General features: G+C 36.4%; 1 protein-coding gene across 2 annotated transcripts in view; it reads right to left on the bottom strand.

Annotated features, from left to right (window-relative positions):
• Positions 1 to 20,083, bottom strand: part of UTRN (utrophin) — a 307,480-nt gene that overhangs the window by 83,032 nt on the left and 204,365 nt on the right. The gene's annotated exons all lie outside the window — the stretch shown is intronic.

Below are 20,083 nucleotides of genomic sequence, written 5' to 3'. Positions count from 1 at the left end.
ATTATTTTACAAAATGCTAAGAAGAATTGGTTTTTAACATTCCTTAGAAAATGAAACATCTTGTTTCTGTCCACTATTTACTAATATTTTTAGAAAACATGTATCAGAAATTTTATTGTGATAACATAGTGTGAAAAAGCTATCTTTTAAATTACTCAAAAATTAATTTGATCTTTATTATTCAAAACCCCTTTGAAACTTATATACGAAAAGAAAAAAAATCAATTTTTATGTAAGATTTTTTCACGGTGGTGGAAATTTATTTCAGGATATTTTGCACTCCAATATTTATGATTTTATTGAAGGGTTAAGTGTAACCAACCTTTAGGGGAAAAAAAGGGTTATAAATAGTCAGGTGTAATGTTTCTTATGAAGCATTTTCTTCAAGTATAAAACATAAATCTGTCCCAACTAGAAGGAAATTGCTTTTCCTGTTTTATTTGTATTATTTTCTACACACAGAAATACAAAAGATACTTTAAATATTATTAGAACACTATGTTTATTATTTACAATGTATTTTTTAGTTCTAATTAAAAAGACAAGGCTTATTTTGCTGTCACAATTTGCTAAGGCCTCATTCCAGATAGAAAAAAGCAGTTAGTCAGTGTTGACAACACTATATAATAAAATGACTGTTCTGTCACAGAAAAGTTTGAAAAACAGATACCAAAAAAGCATGACAAATGCTGTCTTATCATTTTCATTCATTAGTCTCTTGATGCCACAGTCACAAAAAACATCCTCATCTTGACTTTATGTGGAGCTAGCTTTGGAGCAGGCTGTAGGCCCATGGCCTGCCAGCCCTGCCTGAGAAGCTAGCCTGGGAATTTCATGGGAGGATTCAAAACAATCCTCAAAGACAGAAAACAGCCTGCAGGTGCTGTTTTCTGATTCCCGTGTTTTCCTTGCAGGAGAAGGTCAGGGGGTGGTAAACCCCACTGACCAATGATGGTAACGTAGCACTTTACTAACCAGTAAGAGTTTCCTTTCTGTACTTTCCACAAACTAGTCTATATAACATGACTGAAGCAATAAACTAGAGATTCTCTCCTGTTCTGACTCCCTTAAGAGTCTGTGTCGTTCTTCCTGCTGTTCCCAATTAGAACGACAACTTTAGCTTAGCAGGAGACTAGACGTTGTTTTTCCTCCCTCCACCCCCACTTCATTCCTTTATCTTCATCATCTTTCCAAATCCTTCCATTCTACTGCTTCAAATAAAATAAACAAATAAACATGGAAATAAATAAATAAACTCAACAAAAACTAATCACTGAAAACACACTAACCTCCATTACATTTAGGAACCTGCATTGTACAGCCCAACTTTCAGTACCCATTAACTGCTCTATTTACACAAACACTCCTCAGAACAGTGTATGCTCTGTATGCTTCTGAGTAGCAATAATATTCTTTGTAGGATTTTGTAGGATTTTTACATACTACATGTAATAAGTAAGGAAAATTCTCATTTAAAAAACAAGCCCTCCTTATTAAAAATATACAGAAATGGAAGAATTGTAAAAGCAACATTGATGAAGAATCTCTTCAGTTCATCATGGTATGCATCAATATTTTAATTTCACATTGCACACACTAGGATAAGACACTTTGATTCATCCATAGTTTAAAAATCATTAAAGCAGTCTCTATGCAGGAATTTGTTTCAAGAAAGAAGGAATGCACTATTATGGCTTGAAAAACTCCCCATTTAAAAAAAGATTTTTGGTTCGCAGAACCCGTGTGGATGCATCAGTAAAATATAATGTATTTTAATTTCAAAAACTTTGTCAGAAACAGAGGGCTGATTACTACACTTTGAAGTATGAAATATTTCTAGAGTTACTTTTCTTTCCTCCATATAACTTCCAAAATATTTCCAAATCATATAAGAAAAAGGGAGGTTATGTCATATTTTGAGTATGCTAAGAAATTTCAACCGTTAGAATGGATCTCTTTTACTGTCTCTCCTGTTTACCTTCACATAGTGTGCTTCAACAATTTCTCCTGACCCTCAATAAAACTTCAATCAAGTTTGACCTAAGAGACCTTGGATTTAATTCTCCAATATCCCTGCCACTGAAGTTGTTCAAATTGAGGTTGACAACACAAAGATTTTAAGAGTTTGGCCCATACAGTTCATCAGCTATAAGTCATCCATGGCAATCCTTATCAATATTTTTGACAGAGAACTCTCTTAGCATGAAATAAACCATACACTGAAATTATACTACTAAAATCAGGATTACTTATGCAATATAAATATGCAATTAGCAATAGAGTACCTTGAGCACACCACATACTTCCTAGATTATGTTTTGGGTTATTTTTTTATGCCTCAGGTGCAAAAATAATGCACTCAGACCTGCATAACTTTTCCTTAGCAATGCTCAATATATTTCTCTGTCTGCCAGTAAACAAGACGAGCAATGAGAGTACACAGTGCAAGGATAACCAAGCACACCAATAATACTATCTCTTGTCCCTGCAAACCTCTCTGCAATAGAACAAAAAAAAAAAAAACAAACCCACTTATAAGTCAGATCTTGAGCTGAAATATCATCTGCCTTGAATGAACGAAATAAAGATTTAATTGGAAAAATCACATCAAGAGGAACACTACAGAGTAAGCCATAAAAAACCCAGCAAGGAATATAAAACCTGCAATACTGAACTTAGTTATTGTAAAGGTTTTTATACAATAAGAAGTACAATCATATATTTTGGTGGTTTATTTAGTTTTTCAAGAGATACCCCTCCAGTGGCTACTCAGAATGGATGTGCCTCCTTCAGCAGACAAGGATATTACTCATAAAACAGTTAAAGCATTTGTATTCTTTGAGTGGATCACAGGTTTTAGTAGAGGGAGAACTCACCTCCTGTTGCTGGCTATGCACTTCAAGAAGAAAATTAGGAGAAAATTGATATTAGAGTTTTGGTATAGATTATATAGGTGAAGGTAAGGAAAAAACAACAGCTTGAGAAGCATCTCATAACTTGTCACTGAAAACTGTCCACTAATAAGCTAAACACATGGATGCAAGTATTTTTTGAGTCCTGTTGAGCATGCAGATGTGAATACAAAATGAAAAAGTAAACACTGAGCACAGAGAGAACACATTTCTTTTTCACTACACTATGCTTTCTTATGTTTATAAAAGCACAATAATATTTTTAAGCTATATTGGTCATACAAAAAGGGGCTGTACACAACTTGGGCAGTATTCCATACCACTGTATTTCATACAATAATTATAAATTGAAAAATTACTGTGTACTTTAGGTAATGGTTTAAAAAATGAAAGCTTCACTTCTCTCAGTAATCGTACAGGTGAGAGACTACTAAATCCGAGGTCTATGGTTTACACAGCTCTGTAGGACTTGCAAATCCATTCTTACTTCCTACATAAACCAGGACATGCAAGAGTCCTGGAAAAACCAACACTAATTTTAGACATTCTTGATTCTTATAAAAGAGGGGGGAAAAGCCATGAAAACCTAAAATATGGTGTGCTGATGCAGTGCCAACACAAACTGGTTTCATAGCTCACTTTAAACAGTACTAGCCAAAAATACTTTAAAAAAAACTTACTTTGAAAAAAGTCTTCTGCTAGTGCTTACCAAACTACCCTCTTGAAATATTTTATGTAGCATGAAACAAAGCAATAACTACAATCAGCACTGCAGCATTCATTTTGCAGGTATGAGGTCTCAAGTTAGCCAACTACAGCAGAGTAACCCAGGACCCCACTAACACCATCCTCCTCTCAGGGAAGAGAACAAAAGCACCTCCGTGATTTTTAACCATGAGCCAGTGATTTACTCTCCATTCTGATTTGTTCCTCTTTCATTGACTGTGAAACATAAAATTGTTTCCTTTACAACTCTGGAAATCCAGATAGGGAGACCATTTGCTCTGTTGCACCAAGATAATCAAACCCATTTGCCCTCCCTTCATTAAAGATATATCTGATTTCTAGTTTAAAACCCAACTCTTGTAAGCTAAGATTTTTGAAAGGGAAGTTGCCCAAAAACCAGGGCATTACAAAATTTCAAAAGCTTCAAAACTTCTGCTATTGTGGTTTTTACACTGTTTAGTGTATCCTGAAAGCACCTATTTCCTTCAGCTGCACCTTAAAACTGTTTTTTGAGCATAGTAAGTGGACTTTCAAAATTACTCACTGTTAATTTACAGTCTCTTTTTCTCATTTGAGTTGTACAGACTTGTACAGAATAATTCAAGGAGCAGATCTGCTTAATAGTTCCAACAGATGAAAGCAAAGCTAATTTCAAAGAAAACACATGGGATGTTTCTTAAAAACAGATCATATTTAAATCAGGTCTCATTATGCACTCTTTCAAGGAAGTAAAGATGCATGCTATTGTAACTCATATCAGTTCAGCACACTGTAGCCTTATGTGCCAATCAGCAGCTCCTGTAGCATTTAATTACTTATTCATCTTTCTTCTGCACCCGGTGCTTGAAAAACTCCTGTTACTTTTATACACTAAAATGAAATGGAAAAAAATAATCTGTGGCATGTAATAGGAAGGGAAGAATAAGCAGGATGATTGAGCAAACTCAGAGTGAGATGAGGAATTATTTATAAAGATCATACAGAGATAAAGGTTGTGACTGAGTCTCTGCCAGCTGTCTCCATCACTAAAGAATGAATTAGAAATAAAATAAGCATAGCGTGTTTAAAAGCTGTTCCTTCCTGTCAGATATTATTTAATGGAACATGCATGCGTAAAATTTCAGAAGAATTTTGGTCTCTGTAAAAGTCAATTTTTATGTGTCTACCCCATCTGATAAAGAAAATAGTCAAATAAAGAGCAGTATTTAACTTGAGATCATGCAGCCTACCATGCATTTACCTTTTACTACTTCATACAAAATCTGTGTGGCAAGAGAAATAATGAACGAGAACAATGGTGCCTCATATACAACTATTAACACCTAGAGACAAACACCTACAAAGACACATGTAGCACATGGGACTTCAAAGATGAGACTGAATCCTGTATGTTCTGATAAATCAATGACAAACAGTGACCAACACCAGAATAGGGAAAGAAAAGGAAATATGAGAGTGGGGGGGGAAAAAAAGGGAAGCTGTTTGCCTTCATATATATTTAGTATTTTAGATTTATTTTTTTAATAGAAGAATCTAAACAGATATCTCAAAAAGGACCAAAGAGAACTGCCAAGGGCTGCATTTTTCTAAATTGTCTCTCAGTTTACCATTTGCCACTTGCTCTCTCTTTTGCTGTAGTGTCAATAAAGTGCGCGCAAATAGGGTGTCAACTACAAGGGCTCAATGTGAATGTAGACCCAGAAGTCATATCTATAGCAAATTCCTCTTTTTTGTCTGCATGCACAAGGAAACTAAACTGACAAGAATTTAAAAGTATAAACGGGAAAAAGAGAATTAGACTATGCATGCTGGTGATCTTTTACCAGAGGGAAATAAATGTTAGCTTACTTAAGACTTTGCCTTTGATTTGTCAAAATAGATGCCTCAGGCCAGAAACACGAGTACTTTTTCCCAGAGACTTTCTTGTCTCTTGTTAATTTCCCTTCTCTGTCTGGAGGAGTGCATGTGCTCATGGCTACTCACTGAAAACACCAGGCACCTCCCAATATGCATTACTAGACACGCATTACCTAAAATAAGCATCTAAAACATCTCTCAAACAAAGGACTTCTCAGCAGTGCAGTGAAAGAGATAGAGGAAGGAAGTAAAGCTGTATCATTACTGCTCAGACTTAGAGACAAGAAACACAAAGCTGTTACTGACGTTCTAAAAACCGATAACCAATAAACTGACAACCTCCAACTGCATCTGTACATTCCTGTGAGACACTTTAATATAAGGAAGGGCAATTGACTTTCTTCAGAACTTGTAATAGTTCAAAACCACTAAGGCTATTTCCTCCATTTTCATCTAACAGCATTTTAAAATCAGGAAAAGATGGTTTGAAGCCTGTTTGGAAAACCCACACTTAAAATAACCTCATGAAGACTTTGAAAGGCCTTCTTTGTCCACTAGAAAAGAATCCAGGGCTACAGCACAAAGGCTGAAGTTTCATTGTCACACAGATTGCATCAAAAAAGACATTAAAAGGCTATTCTTAAATTAATGATCACAGGGCTATGCTTTTTCTTAAAAATTAATCTGTTTTCTATTATACAGCTAATTTTCCAAGAAAGAACTTCTTTAGTTTTTTCTGAAGCAAGAAGTGCAAGTCCTGCATTCTCTAGACATGCTACAGGATTTAAGTCCAACTAGAGACAAAGGGAGACTGCTTAATTGAGTAAAGGTTACAAAAAATGAGGCATAATGATGTTCATGAATATGTCTCCCAGCACCAATAATCTTATGTAACTTCTTATTTCCTAGTCCACTGAAATGAGACTTTATTTGTGTTTCTAGGTCAATGATAACCATGACTTGGTTTCCCAGAGAAGTTTGGAAGCTCAACAGAGCATAGTCTTTAGGGACTAGAAAATATGGAATGCCTAAAGGCTTTTATTTTTTTTTGTCTTAAAATTTATTTATTTATATTGGGGGTGGGGTGTGGTTTAAATATGATTAGGAACTATGTTGGGTGAAAAAATCCCCGCACCATGCATCTTTGAGCTAATGCCGAAGACATTATTGCCAAAAAGCTTTTTAAAAAAGATATTATTTTCTTAACAAAAGTGAAAAGACAGGCTTCAGTGTGCTAATGTGAATTCTCAACTTAATCAACTACTGAAATCCCCAGAAATACAACCACTCTGACCAGTGGAGCCAATTTGTGATGGGTTTGCTACACAGTGCATATCCACTGAACTTGCTTTGTTGGCTCTTTTTCTCTCCTTCAAGAAAGCAATTTTTTATTATCAGTCCTTACCTTTGCATTTCAGTGTACCACAAGTACTACAAAAATATCATATAAACAACAGAACAAAATCTGATAGAATATGCCTATTTTGCTCATTCAGCAAGTTTCTAATATAAGTGAGCACATTTTGGTTGAAATCCATTGTAATATGACAGCTAAAAAGGGGCATGAGAATCATTAAATTTGATGGCTTGTATAAACTACACAAAAGCAGGAGATTAAAACAGGCTTGGTTTACAATGCTATGCATAGGAAAAAATGTTTTTAATGGAGCCTTTAGAAAAAAAATCTGTTTAACATACCTAATCAGGATTTAATATAGTAATTCATACAGATTGCACCCCAGAGACAGCAAAAATGCCTGAATCAGTGTGGAGACTGAAAGAAGAAGAGAGAGGGAAGCTGTTGCAGCTTTCTACTCTTTGTGTGGTGGAGAAGACGTATTTACTTTTACACAACAGCAGTAATTACCCTGCTAGCAGTGGAACCAATTTTCAAATGCCAAACTGCCAGTAAAAACATATTCAGTTTTACATCAAAAGGACTACAGTGTGCTTTTGGTGAAGGAAAACTAATCCCACCAAACCTTCCTAACTATGGGAGCATGACAGCTATCTGATATCAACGACCTTGGAAGACTTAACCTCTTTTTATTTCTGTTTTTATTTATTTTATAGTAAAGCAATAGCATCATCACAGGCATTTTCATCTCTGATTAACAGGAGATGTTATCTCTGATCAACAGCAGGGAGAGAACTAACCCTGTATACTTGCTCCATTTTTCTTTTGCTTGTCTCCCCAGACTCTGCTCCTGGCTCCTGTCAGAAGCAGGACAACTACTTATATGTAACTTAGGGACAAACCAGAACCTTTAATCTAAAGTATACAAGAACTGGTGTCCAGACACAGGGGACTGACAGTAGTAAGAAATCAGCAAAGATAAAATAACATTTTAAACTGTCTGCCAAAAAAACCCTGAAAAACCCTACAGGAAAAGATCACTGTACAATGCCAAGTAAAGCATTGCGCTGAGTCTATTTCAAAGACATTTAAAAAGATTATACACTCTAAAAAGCCACCTTAAAGACAAGGCAGTGTACCATCAAAATAAGGATCCTTCCATTCCAGATGAAACTGTTTTGTAAAGCTGTCTGCAGAACAGAAGTTACATTTCTTCCACACTCTTCAAAGTTGTACCTCCTTTGAAGAAGCAAAGGAAATTTGTGTCCTCAATGCTAACTCTAATTAGCTTCAAACTGTGTAACTGTGCACTGCACAGTGTATAACTGAGTAGCTTTGGATAACAGTTAACTCAGTTACATAAAATCCACAAATGAGTTTATGGTGGAAAAACTGTCACCATGAAACTCCATCTTCTTTACAGGTAGCAACTGGTATAACTTCTGCCTTTTATGTCAGAAAATAACCACAGAAAAAGGGGGAGGGATAAAGAACACACAAAAAAACCATTATTTTGTTTATGCATCCAAAACATGTACTGCCTCCAGACTGACAGAAGACACACAAAACATCTGCTGCTTATTAAATGGTTTATTACTTAATTGAGCAAGAGGCCTCAAATATCCTGTTAGTACTGCCTATTTTCCTGCATCCTCAGCAGTAAGCATCTATCTCTTCAACATAAGAGAGATACATTCCTCTTTCTTTCTTCCTTTCTTTGCTGGTAACAGACTGCCTTGGGTTTGCTTAGGCTGTGTGATTGCTGAGCATTGATGAACTGCCATTAGTTTCTTGCTTCAAACTGAAATGATGCAACCATTAAAAAGCTGGGTGCTGCACTGCTGTTAAGAGTAGTTAAACTCAGGTCACCTTTTGTTCATTTTGTGTGATTAAGATTCCTCTGCATTTCTTAAAATAAACACCAATGAGAAGTCAAGTATGTTTGGTATCATAAGCTACTTCACTGATAAATGGTACCTACTGTATTAACGCAGAGGTCTTGAGAAAGACTTGGAGTAACTACAGTTCAAACTCAATACACTTAAGAGAAACTTTGTGATACGCAGCACTATGAGCATTCATCCAATATAAAAAGATAGGATGCACTTTGTGAGCATGGCCATATCTTATGAGAGGTTCTCTTTACGTCAGCCTCCTTGGTGCAAGAGTACCTCAGTGTCCTTGACAATGAATTGTGATCACCAAGAAAAATATTGACTGTACTATACTGCATCACCTACAATTTATAAATAATCAGAACACTGCAAGTCTCAAAGGAGCATCTCCAGGATGACAATTGTGTAAGGGGAGGAATAGTCCCTTTAGGGCAGGAGGAAGCACAGGCAACAGAGCCCAGATGAATACTGAAGCAGAAAAAATGTTAGAGACCAGCTGCAATTTGAGGCTAGCTCTAGTGCTCCTGCTCTGTATGCATGCATGCACACATGAGAGAGGACTGCTACTGGAAATGCTTCAGAAGCCCTGTCAACGTTAATTACTCCACTTTCTTAGAAACAGTCACTTTGGTTTCTCTTTGGAAGCAAATGGTCCAGACAGACAACTGAATAATAACCAAACAGTCAACAAAGTGTCTTCCTCACCTACTACTGAAGTCTACTTCAATCTCCCTTGTAGCTTTTTGCTCTCAATTCTTCTACTATGGCTTCCCATTTTCAAAACCATCTAAAATGACAGCATCTTTGTAAGGCTGTTACCACACAGTTTGTTACTGTGACATGACAGATTATGCTGGATCTCTGCTTTGGGTCACTTCTCCAGAATTTCCTGTCTCTGGATTGCATACTAGCATATCCAACATCTGCTCAGTGGAGAAAGATTACTGTAAAACCATTACTGAAAAAAATGAGTAGTGTTTGAAAGAGAAAATACTCTACTTCAGACAATTTTCCAGGCATTTATGAGAGTCAAGAGGAAGGAATACCCTAAGGGCAACATGACTTTCCCTTCTGCTTAAGTCACTGCCTTCACGTCATTCTAGTTGCCATCAGAAGTTAGAAGAACATGAAAACACAGAACCTGGCACCTATGCCATGTCTGTAAAAGCCAATGGCATTTAAGAAGAAGGGGGAAAAAAGGCAAAAAAAGCAAGTCCCAAGTGTAATATTTCATATGTTCTACAGCTCAGCAGCAATGCAGTAAGTATCAAAACATAGTTGTGTGGGGTTGGATTTTTTTTTTTTTTTGTGGAAGGGTGTGTGTTTGTTTCAAGTAGCGGAGAATTTTCCCTCATCATGAGCCACACAGAACATAAATAACAAATAGATTTCTACTGGGAGTTTAAGCCCCTTGTCAAACAGGGGACATCCAAACCTGTCACAACATGAAATAGTGTGTGTTGCTTTATTAGTTCTATTTATGCCTCTGCAAACTGAACTTGCCCAACACAATAACCTTGCTCAGTCTTTGCATTTCTGAATAGATGATCTAACAACATCTCATAAAAACAACCAAAAATCCAGCTGAACCTGCAAATTCAACCAAGGAGATAAGAAAAAAAATAAATAAAAATAAAATAAAAATAAATATGGCTGCTTTCAGACAATCCTACCAATAAGAAATTAGAATTAAAATACTGCTGGGCATTCAGTATACATATATTAATACAAAACACTGAGCAAACCCATTTGAAAATTGTCAGTGTTTTCCAAATAGTGTTCCATCCCCTGGTTACAGGGCTGTGCCCTCCTCCTTTCCAACTGAGCTCGCTAGTTGATTTTAACAATCTGCTTCAGGTTTTGTTCAGCATAAAAAGATTTAAATTAAAATAATTCAGGCCAAGTTCTGCAAAATATCCACAGATAATAAAGACAAAACTTTGCCTTATTTTTACACACTGTAAGTTCTTTTAATAGCTATTCACATAAACCATATTTCCTGATTAAAAATAGTTCAATGAGAATGACTGTTAACCTGTAAAAAAACAAAAAAGGTCCTACTAAAACTTATTGCAAAAGTTGCCACAAACCATTTTTTTGGGATGACTACAGAACAGCCCACAAGAAAAAAAGTCATTTAATATAACTGACAGTGATTAGGAGTCAAATAGAGAAAGATAGCAGGGCTTAAAAGAATACTTCTGTCTTCTGTGAAGCAGGGCTATTTAACTCAGCTCCACAAATACTTTCCAATATAGGGTGGGCACATTAGAGAGATCAGAAGACAGACTTATTACTCATGTTCACTCACTTCATTTCCTTTCTCTGCTTTCTTTTTTTGTATGACAAGCTTAATTATTTGTAGTTCCTCAGGCAAATAATTTTAATATCTTACATATAGTAGAACCAGCATGTATTAAATAGGATTTCCTTTTCTTTAGAAACAGGATGTGTAACCACAAACAATTTCTCATTCAGAATAAAAACCAAAAACAAAACCATAGAATCAAATTGTTATTTTTAGTCCTCAATACTTTGAAACAAGTTCTATGCTATGGCAAAGTTACCTAGTAGAGGTATGGAGAAAAGTAAAAGCAATAAATAAAATACTGAAGGCGTAAACAATAACACTGAGAACACGGTGGAGTATCTCTAAACCAAAAACTAGAATTCAACTGCATGCCAAAGAATACTTCAACACATCTGCAACAATTTCCCAGAAACGTTAATTGTCAACTTAAAGCCATTTAAAAAAAGATGAAAATGTGCAAAATTGCTCTCCTTCCCCAGAAACCTTAGTGAAAAGTGTACACCATAAATACAGATTTCTTAAAAAGTAAATAAATTTCACTTATTTCTTGTAATTAGTTCATTTATACTGTATTTAGCAATAGGGTGCACTAGCTTCAGTGCTTTTAACTCTAAAGTCATTGCTTTCTTAGAAATCTCTTCACATTTTTCTAAAAGTATAACCAAAATTCAGTAAGCATGTTTACTTGCAGTATGTAGAGACTTTTTAGGCCACACACATCATCTTGGTACCCAAACTGTTTTTCCAGAACAGCATTAATAATGTGATTCACATCTGACCTGTGTCTGTTTAGTTTTCTCTCCAGCAATAAAAATGCCTTTGTTTTTACAACACCATGGGGTTTTGTTTATTTGTTTGTTTTATATTCTGTGCTGTGCTTACCACTAGCCACTCCTTCATGGATTTAGCATTAAGATAGCAACTTCTTCCTTCTCTTCCAGTGTTGCTGCACCAGCACCATGTAAAGCAGTAGGAAGACACAGGTGAAAAAAAGAGTTTGAGAAACTGCAGCCAAGCACCCATGTTCACTGGACTAAGAATCTTGTAGCAGTCAGAAATGTCAGAAGACATTATCTTCATGATCATACAGAAGAATACAAGATCATCAGAAAATCATCCCAAATGTGGCTGACCTATTGCAAATGAGTAATTTCAGCCAAGCAAGACTGCTTTGTAGCAGTTTGTGTTTTAGTCAAAGCCTGGGGACTTGATTCTGTATCAAGGACTGAAGGTCCTGAAAGCGTCCCTACCCAGCGTGATGGCAGGCACTGACCACAGCACTGATGTCAGCATCAAGTATTGCTCAGTATCTCTCTGCTGCAAAACTTGAGATTGAAAAAAATCACATGCACAGGACCAAATTATCAGATACCACTGCAATTTACCTAAAAATTACAGCCTCCCCCTCCCTTGCATCTATTTGATAATAAAAGTACTTTCACAATTAGTCTTCCCTCTCCTTTCAGGGCATCAGAATGTAGCCCTTTCAGCATTTTGTTCTGCAGGAGGGCTCCTTCCCTGGCTTGAACCTTATCCTATTCACTACCTATTCAAGGTAGTGAATGCTTAGATAAACTCCTAGCCTCTCTCTTCTGAGGCAGATTCATCACTCAAAAAAGACGTAACCGCAAAAGAGAAAATGTACAAATAGCTGTTATTTAACGAATTGGAAGAAACAAGAAAATCTTCATATCAGATTGATTCCAAGGTAAATAAATATAGACTGCATAAAATCTGGAACAATGTGAAAAGAAATTTTAGATGACCAGCAGTAATATATAACAGAAAAATGATGTATTTTTTCCAGTAAATTCTTTAAAAGGATCTCATTTACTATTCTCTCTTCTGTTACTGCTAATATTAAATTCTTGCTGACCTGTTACACTGACTTAATGAAAAATATACTAATAAAGTAATGATTGGATTAAATCATTCAAGCCTCTGTTGGTACTGAAAATTTTAATTTAGACCCATGTAAGCCACACAGTTATAAAGCATGCATTTTTTAATGACTGTTTATAAAATTATAATCCTAGTCCTTTCATTAGTCATGATATTTTAGTTTATATTTTAAAAATTATTCAAGCATGTAAGTTGCAAACCAGCTGTTTCAAGGGAGAGGAAGTCTGGGATTTTTAAAAAAATTATTCTATTACCTATATTAGGACTTTTAAACTAAAAATTCCTTAGCAACATAGACACAACACAAAAAAATCAGTCCAACTTCAAACAAAAGGGAAAATAAATGTATCAGAATATTTTAATGATTTATGGCTTTGGTTTACACTCTCTTGAGCTTTTAAATATTGCTTTCAAACACAAAATTGCTGACAATATCATAAAACTGACTAGGAAATATCATTGGTGTATTTTATTAAACCATCAAACACTGGCATAGAGATTTTTTTCTCTCCATTTACACATTAATTTAACAAGAAAAGTTTAAAAGATTACAATCCTATCAAAAAAAACCAAACACGAATTACCATTAGCTGCAGTTATTAGCTTCTTTGAGAACATCTTTGAAATGGTCTCTCTCACCACAGGCTACATTTGTTCATTTAAGGAACAGGCTCCCAGTGGCTAGAAGTTCAGAAGCACTTTTCAGCTTCCCATATCCCTTCAAAATCTGTCCTACAGAGAAATGGGATATAGGGATAACCAACAGCAACCACCTAACAGCACAGTCATGTGTCAGTAACAGCATGGCATCTTAGACCATCAAAAACTAGAGTTAAGGCTGATCTTCATTCACTGCAGAACCAGAAAAGGCTTCTCACATCACAGTAGATACTGCATTTGTATTGTCTATTTGGCAGAGCGGGCTACAAAGTTTCACATCCAGTTAATATATAGTGCTTGAAACCACTTTAGGACACAGTATCTTCACTGCTAGTGCTGACATAATGCTACATTACAAGATAAAAATGACCCTCAATAAAACTTACATTCTGTACAGGATGCTTTTAAAGTGTCCTCATACATTACAGGGGAATGAATTATAAGATGACCAACCAAGCATGTAAAATCACTCATTAGTAGTTAATAACTCATTAGTAGTAAATGTGTGAGGACAACATTGCACTCCTTCCAGAAAGAGGTGCCTAAAGAACCACCCCTAAACCGAGACACAAACCAAAAGAAAGAAACCCACACCCAAAAACAACAGCCACTTCATCGAACAAGTATTTTCTATCTCAATTACACCATGCTCATAAAATTCAGTAACTTACTGGTTAAAACAAAGGAATCTCAGTAACTCTAAGGACTGCCTGCAGACACTGCAGAGCTACCAGACACAGCACTATATGGAGGAATTGTACCTTAATACCAAAGCTCAGGGTACCCCAAGTCTTTTGATGTGGATAACTACTGATGATACTTTAAATGACACAAGGAAAGGAATCATGTTACGGGCCTCACAAGATGAGCATTCAGGCTCCAAATCTGATTAAAAGAAAAAAAATCCCCATCTTTTCCCCAAAACAACGAACACTGGATGAATCTGTAAGTGTTAAGGACCTCTTGCAGCTCAAGGTGTAGGAGTGGGAACCCTAGACCCAATGTAATGCCTTTCTGAAGCACAACACTGAATTCACTTTGCAGGAAGCACATGTTAGCAAAAATGTAACATCCAGCAGCTTCCCCAAAAAGAAGGATTCAAATCTTTAGGCATCATTTTAGGTTTAGCACCCTTTGGCGTCCAAAACTGACAAAACTTCAGAGAAGAAAACTGCTTCTAGTGATGTTCCTAGCAATTTTCGAGCCCCACAGACTAACCACTTTGGAGGAGAGAAATTCACTGAAAACCAGGTCAGAAGATACAGATGTATGGTAACTCTTTGGAAACAACTATTAACTATCATTAAGAGCTCTTGGAAAGAAAGCAACACAGAACAAAATACCTCCTGTGAGATTACCTCGCCCATTAAACCAATACCTACCCTTGCATTCTAAAAATGCAACAAAACAAAAAAAGTGAAAAACAATAAAGAAGTGTAAGAAAAAGAAGACTCCCATACCCTCCTCTATTTTGTATATACATTTTGAAACCTAGCCTTCAATCTCTAGAATCTGCATGAAAACAGGAGTGGGCGGCTGCCATGGAAACACAATTTTTCCAATTTATTGCTGATCTTCCTAGGGTGGATTACTGACTGTAATAACAAGGGATTGAGGTCCTTGAGTTCAGGAGTTAACTGGAATAAATATTCTTCTTCCCTAAAGATTCTGCCTGTAGCAGCAAGAAGCAGGATCAAGATTAAGATGTTCTTAACAGAAAATAAAGCAGATTCTTCTCCAGTCCCTGTCTGCAAAAGCAGTAAGTTTTAGGAGGATTTTAAAGTGGTAACAGCCTCTCTCTTACTGCATATATTTAAGAAGTGTGATAAACTAATATGTCCGTTCAGTTTCTCCAAAACAGTGATGCGTAGGGGACTCTGTCCACTGAGAACACAAGACGAAAGAAAATAAAACTCTAGTGTTTGCACAAAATTTATATGGAAAAGTATCAGTTTTCTAAAAAGGTTCTTAAAATTTGCATTAATCCCTACAAGCTCCAGTCCACATTTCAAGTGACAAATGAACAGCTATGTTAAATAGATTGTTTCTTAGTGGCCCAGTTTATCAAAACAGATCACAGAGAAATCAAGGAAACCTGAGCTGGTTTTATTTATTGACTGTACAGAAAGAATCTCAAATTTGTGTCAAAATGAGAAAGGTATGAGCAGGACGAAGAGTTTTCATCTCTATTACAGGCTATGAAAGCATCTGAAAAAAAATACAGCAGTGGACCCTCTATTATTGTGGCTCTCTAGCAGCACTCCCCAGTTGAAAAAACAGATTCAATGAGACTGTGCCAGTGTTTTTTCCTGGCTCTCTGCCTTTGGAAAAACAGACCTCAGCAAAAAAAAATATTTGCATTCAGAGAAATGTCCTGTCTCATTTCCTGATACCAGTCCATCCCTGGGATCCAGTGAGGCAGCTCATCTGTTGACATATCGTGCTAAGGTTTCAGGTGGTACCCAACATTTTTAAATGCAATTGAAACACCAACTGATCTTTAAAAAATGCATACACAAACTGAAATCCATAAGCATTTTTCTGGGCAGTTGCAGCTTAGAAAAAGGGGTCTTGGGAGTTTCATCGCCAGGTTACTGAAATAATTTGCCTAAAATGCCACTGCAACCAAAAAATAGCCAATAAAATATTGAGCCTCCTCAGAAAAAACAAAACAAAAAGCCACTGTTGTACTACAATATCAAACATTGCATTGATGCAACTTCATCCTAAGTATCCCATGCAATAGCAGTCACTTCAGTTCCCAAAGGATACAGTAGATACAAAAGAACACAGCAAGATGAACAACACAGGTAGCTAAGAGAATGGAGTGCCTGTCTTACGGGTGGAGAGTAGAAATCAGTCACTAATATGCTTGTGCTCCATCACCTTCCCTGGCTGTGATCATGGCTCACCCCTGAAGGTCAGGCCACAGCCAGTCACGGTATTGTGGCTCAAGACACAGGAGTGAAACAGATGTCTGGTACATTCCAGTGTGTCAAGAAGTTACAAGATGCCATTAGCTATAGATGGGCTACGGCCAACGATGATGGAATTAGAGTGGTCTTTTGTGAGGTGAAATAAAAAGATACCACAGAAACAGGCACACAACTCATCACAGCCTTTTAAGGACAAAGACAAAGGCTGATTGCTGTGCTGTTTCTGCAATGTAAGCCTAATTTATGACACAAGCATTCTCCTCCACGGCAATGTCAGAATGACCTCTTAGATATTTGAGGATATCTACAAATCTTCCTTTATTCAGTGGTTTGAAAAAGACTAGTGAGGTCTAAAAATTTATATGGGAGTCTTTGATTAAAACAAATGAGACAGTGGTTCCTCAGGAAAGAGCAGCCTGAGCTGTATACATCAAAATTATATTAAAAAGGCAACCCCACAGAAATGTTTCATTTATTGTACTGGAAAAATGTTTATGAATCGTTTTTTTCCACAGTAAGACAACCTGCATTAGTGACAGAATAATTTGTTCTTTCATTATCCAGGTTATTTATTATTTTAAGTACTGATCCATTGCAACTTTCCTGTCTTATCGCAAGACAACCACAGTTCTGGGAACAAGATGAAATACATCCAGGAGAAACAACTTTTTTGTCAAAGTTAAAAATACACTGCACAGGCATCTTAATTTCACACTTCATTCTTTGTGCCATGCTTTTGTTTACACATCATTCTTCTGGAGAAAAAGCCCAGGAGAGCAGTGACACGCACCTGAATCATTCATGTAACACACAAATCAGTTTAAGTAAATCCTTAGTGAGCAGTGGATTTAAGTCTGTCCACTTGAGAATCCTCATTTAACTTCAGACATCAACTACACTCTTCCTCTCCTGAAACAAAATATTCCCACCCACAATTTCCGCTTCTTCCACCTAAACACAAAGAAAGGTCTCAGTTAAAGATTAATGAGATGTACTGTCCCTGAACAGTAAACATTTTTAGTGTGGTACAATAGCAGATTTTTTTCACCACTAATCAACATTTAGGACTCTCAAATATGCAAAATTTCAGGAGTTCTTAAAAAACTCTTACCCCTTACAAGTTTACTTAAGGAGCTCTCATACCCCTCAGTAATGCTGACTGACTATTGGGAAGGCTATTCCCCACGTGATAGAGCATGCAGTTTTTGAAACCACATCCTGACTTTAAAGAGCCACTTCAGAGCAGAGTGGTACATATTGCTCAAGCTCCTGCTTCCATCACATCCTTGTCCATGAGACCAAGCTGCAGCTTTTCCTCTAAACAAGAGGCTGTATTGATTTTCCGCTTCCAATCATGGACCACTTAATTCTTCTTTCTTACCTCCTCACAGCTCACACTGCAGTCAAAATTCATGTTTTAGCAACCATCCATTAACTGACCGACCAGTTTAGCTGCCCACCTCTAAGCAGCAGAGATTTTGTGTACTTTGTGTCTTACATGATGAGTACCAAATTAATAAAGTTCTTTCTAGACTATAATTAAGAGCACAGCCTAAAGCAACTCCAATACTTTAATGCTTCTCTTTTCATTCTTAGATTTAGTAATTCCCAACATGGAAGTATATTTTAATACAGAAAATATCCCAGAAAAACAAATCTAGAATAATTAAGTAGGAATTAATTTAAGAATAAGACCATTGCCCAAAGTCAGACAGGCAAACTGGAAGAGTGAAGAAAAGTTTAAGGATAGAAATTGATTCTTTTCCTCACGGACATTTCCCACTGTTAAAGAGAATAACAGAATTACAGGCACCCTGAAGGGATAACAACACATAGAAAGTAGTTTCCAGTTGGATATGCTAACACTTTTGATTAAGTGAAAACAGCGAAGGAAAACTAAGACTGAAATACTACAACTTTCATTATTTGATTACTTTCACAAAACAAGTTTGAAACATGAAATACATAGACAGCAACCCCAAAAAGTTTGAAGAGTATCTAAAATATTCATGACCTCTCCATAGATATAAAATTATCAATCAAACATTCACAGGTCCTTTGCCAATTCATTCTGAGCTCAAACGAAGCTAAGTTAAGCATCTCTTTGATCCAAGATGCATGCATTATTTAGCATTAGCTAGACATTTGTTCATTTATGCAGACACATGCCAACAGGATTTATGCAAGAGGGTACCCATTTCTGCTTAATTTGAAATGTCCTGGTTCTCTCTCGAATCTACACCACAGTGATTTACAGCTTTTAGGGCGTCTTTGTATTTTAGCAAAAGTACACTTTCAAAAGCTACAGTCAAAAACTCTTTCAGTGGAAAAGTGAGATATAGAAAGGTTTCAGTGCATCTCCAAAGAACAAAGTATCAGCATCTTTGCTGCCTCCTCTTGTACACATGTGTGACTCTAGGTACTTTCATATGCACAAAACCAGCCCACCCATTTTTCATGGTATTTTTGCAAATTTTTTTTCTGACATACTAAAATAACCATGTAGGGGTAGATTTTGGAGAGATAGAGGCTGGAAGGAATGGGCTTGGGGTGGTGTTTTTGGTTTTTCAGTTTTGACAAGTTGGTGTGGGTTTTTGTTCCTGGTCTATGCAGCTGATCAAATTTTGCATCACACACGTTAAAATCCTAAATAAATATTTATAAGGAAGACTGGTAAGGAACAGGATAAAAGGGAAACATGAGCTGCTAAGAACTAGCACTAGTGAGAAACTGAAATTATGGGGAAAAAATGGCAATAAACTCTGAAAAGGTAAGTGCCTTCATTTTCTTTTCCCTATAAACCGTTCCCTGTATCCCACACTTCTGGAGTGTGAGTGTAGACTCAGCTATAGGTACACTTCATATGAACAACTTCTCAGCTCAGCTACTTTTAAACTTTCTCTCAGCATCCCAAATTTTCCAGGATCCTTGGGACTTATTTCCCATAACCCCTCTTTTAAAAACAAAGAAATTTTGAGAATAATCCAAATAGGAAATTCATGCACCATTGTTTAAGCTTCCCCTTGCCCTGCCCCCTGCAATGCACAGAGCAACACTCAACACCCAGACTGAATGTGCTCATTGATAGACTGCACTCAGCATTTAGTATGCAATAAGACTATAAACTACTACAGATGATGGGAGTTTGGCTGAACAACATAAAAACAAAGCAAAAAGTTATAAATATTTGCCACATCCTGAAAGATTTCTGTTAACCTAGGAAATACAGGCAAAACTGCAGCCCTAATTCAACTTATTAACAGTGCTGTGGGTAATGTTTGCTTTTAAAGCACAGAAGAATGAGCGATATTTAAAACAAAAACAAGTTTAAAAATCAAATAGCAAACCATTTATTTCCTCCTGTCCAAACAGACCTCAGTAGCACCCAAACAATGTGAGCCAACCCAAACTGTCACATAATACTGTACTTATCTATCTAGCACTGCTGAAGCCAAGCACTGAGCGAGGGAGATACTAACAGAGGGAAAGGCCAATAGAATCAGTGCCATTAAATTGAAGCAAACAAG

Source organism: Poecile atricapillus, chromosome 3 (assembly GCF_030490865.1).
Source record: "Poecile atricapillus isolate bPoeAtr1 chromosome 3, bPoeAtr1.hap1, whole genome shotgun sequence".
Lineage (NCBI taxonomy): Eukaryota > Metazoa > Chordata > Aves > Passeriformes > Paridae > Poecile > Poecile atricapillus.
Note: the sequence above shows the minus strand (reverse complement) of the source record. Positions and strands in the feature narration are given on the sequence as shown.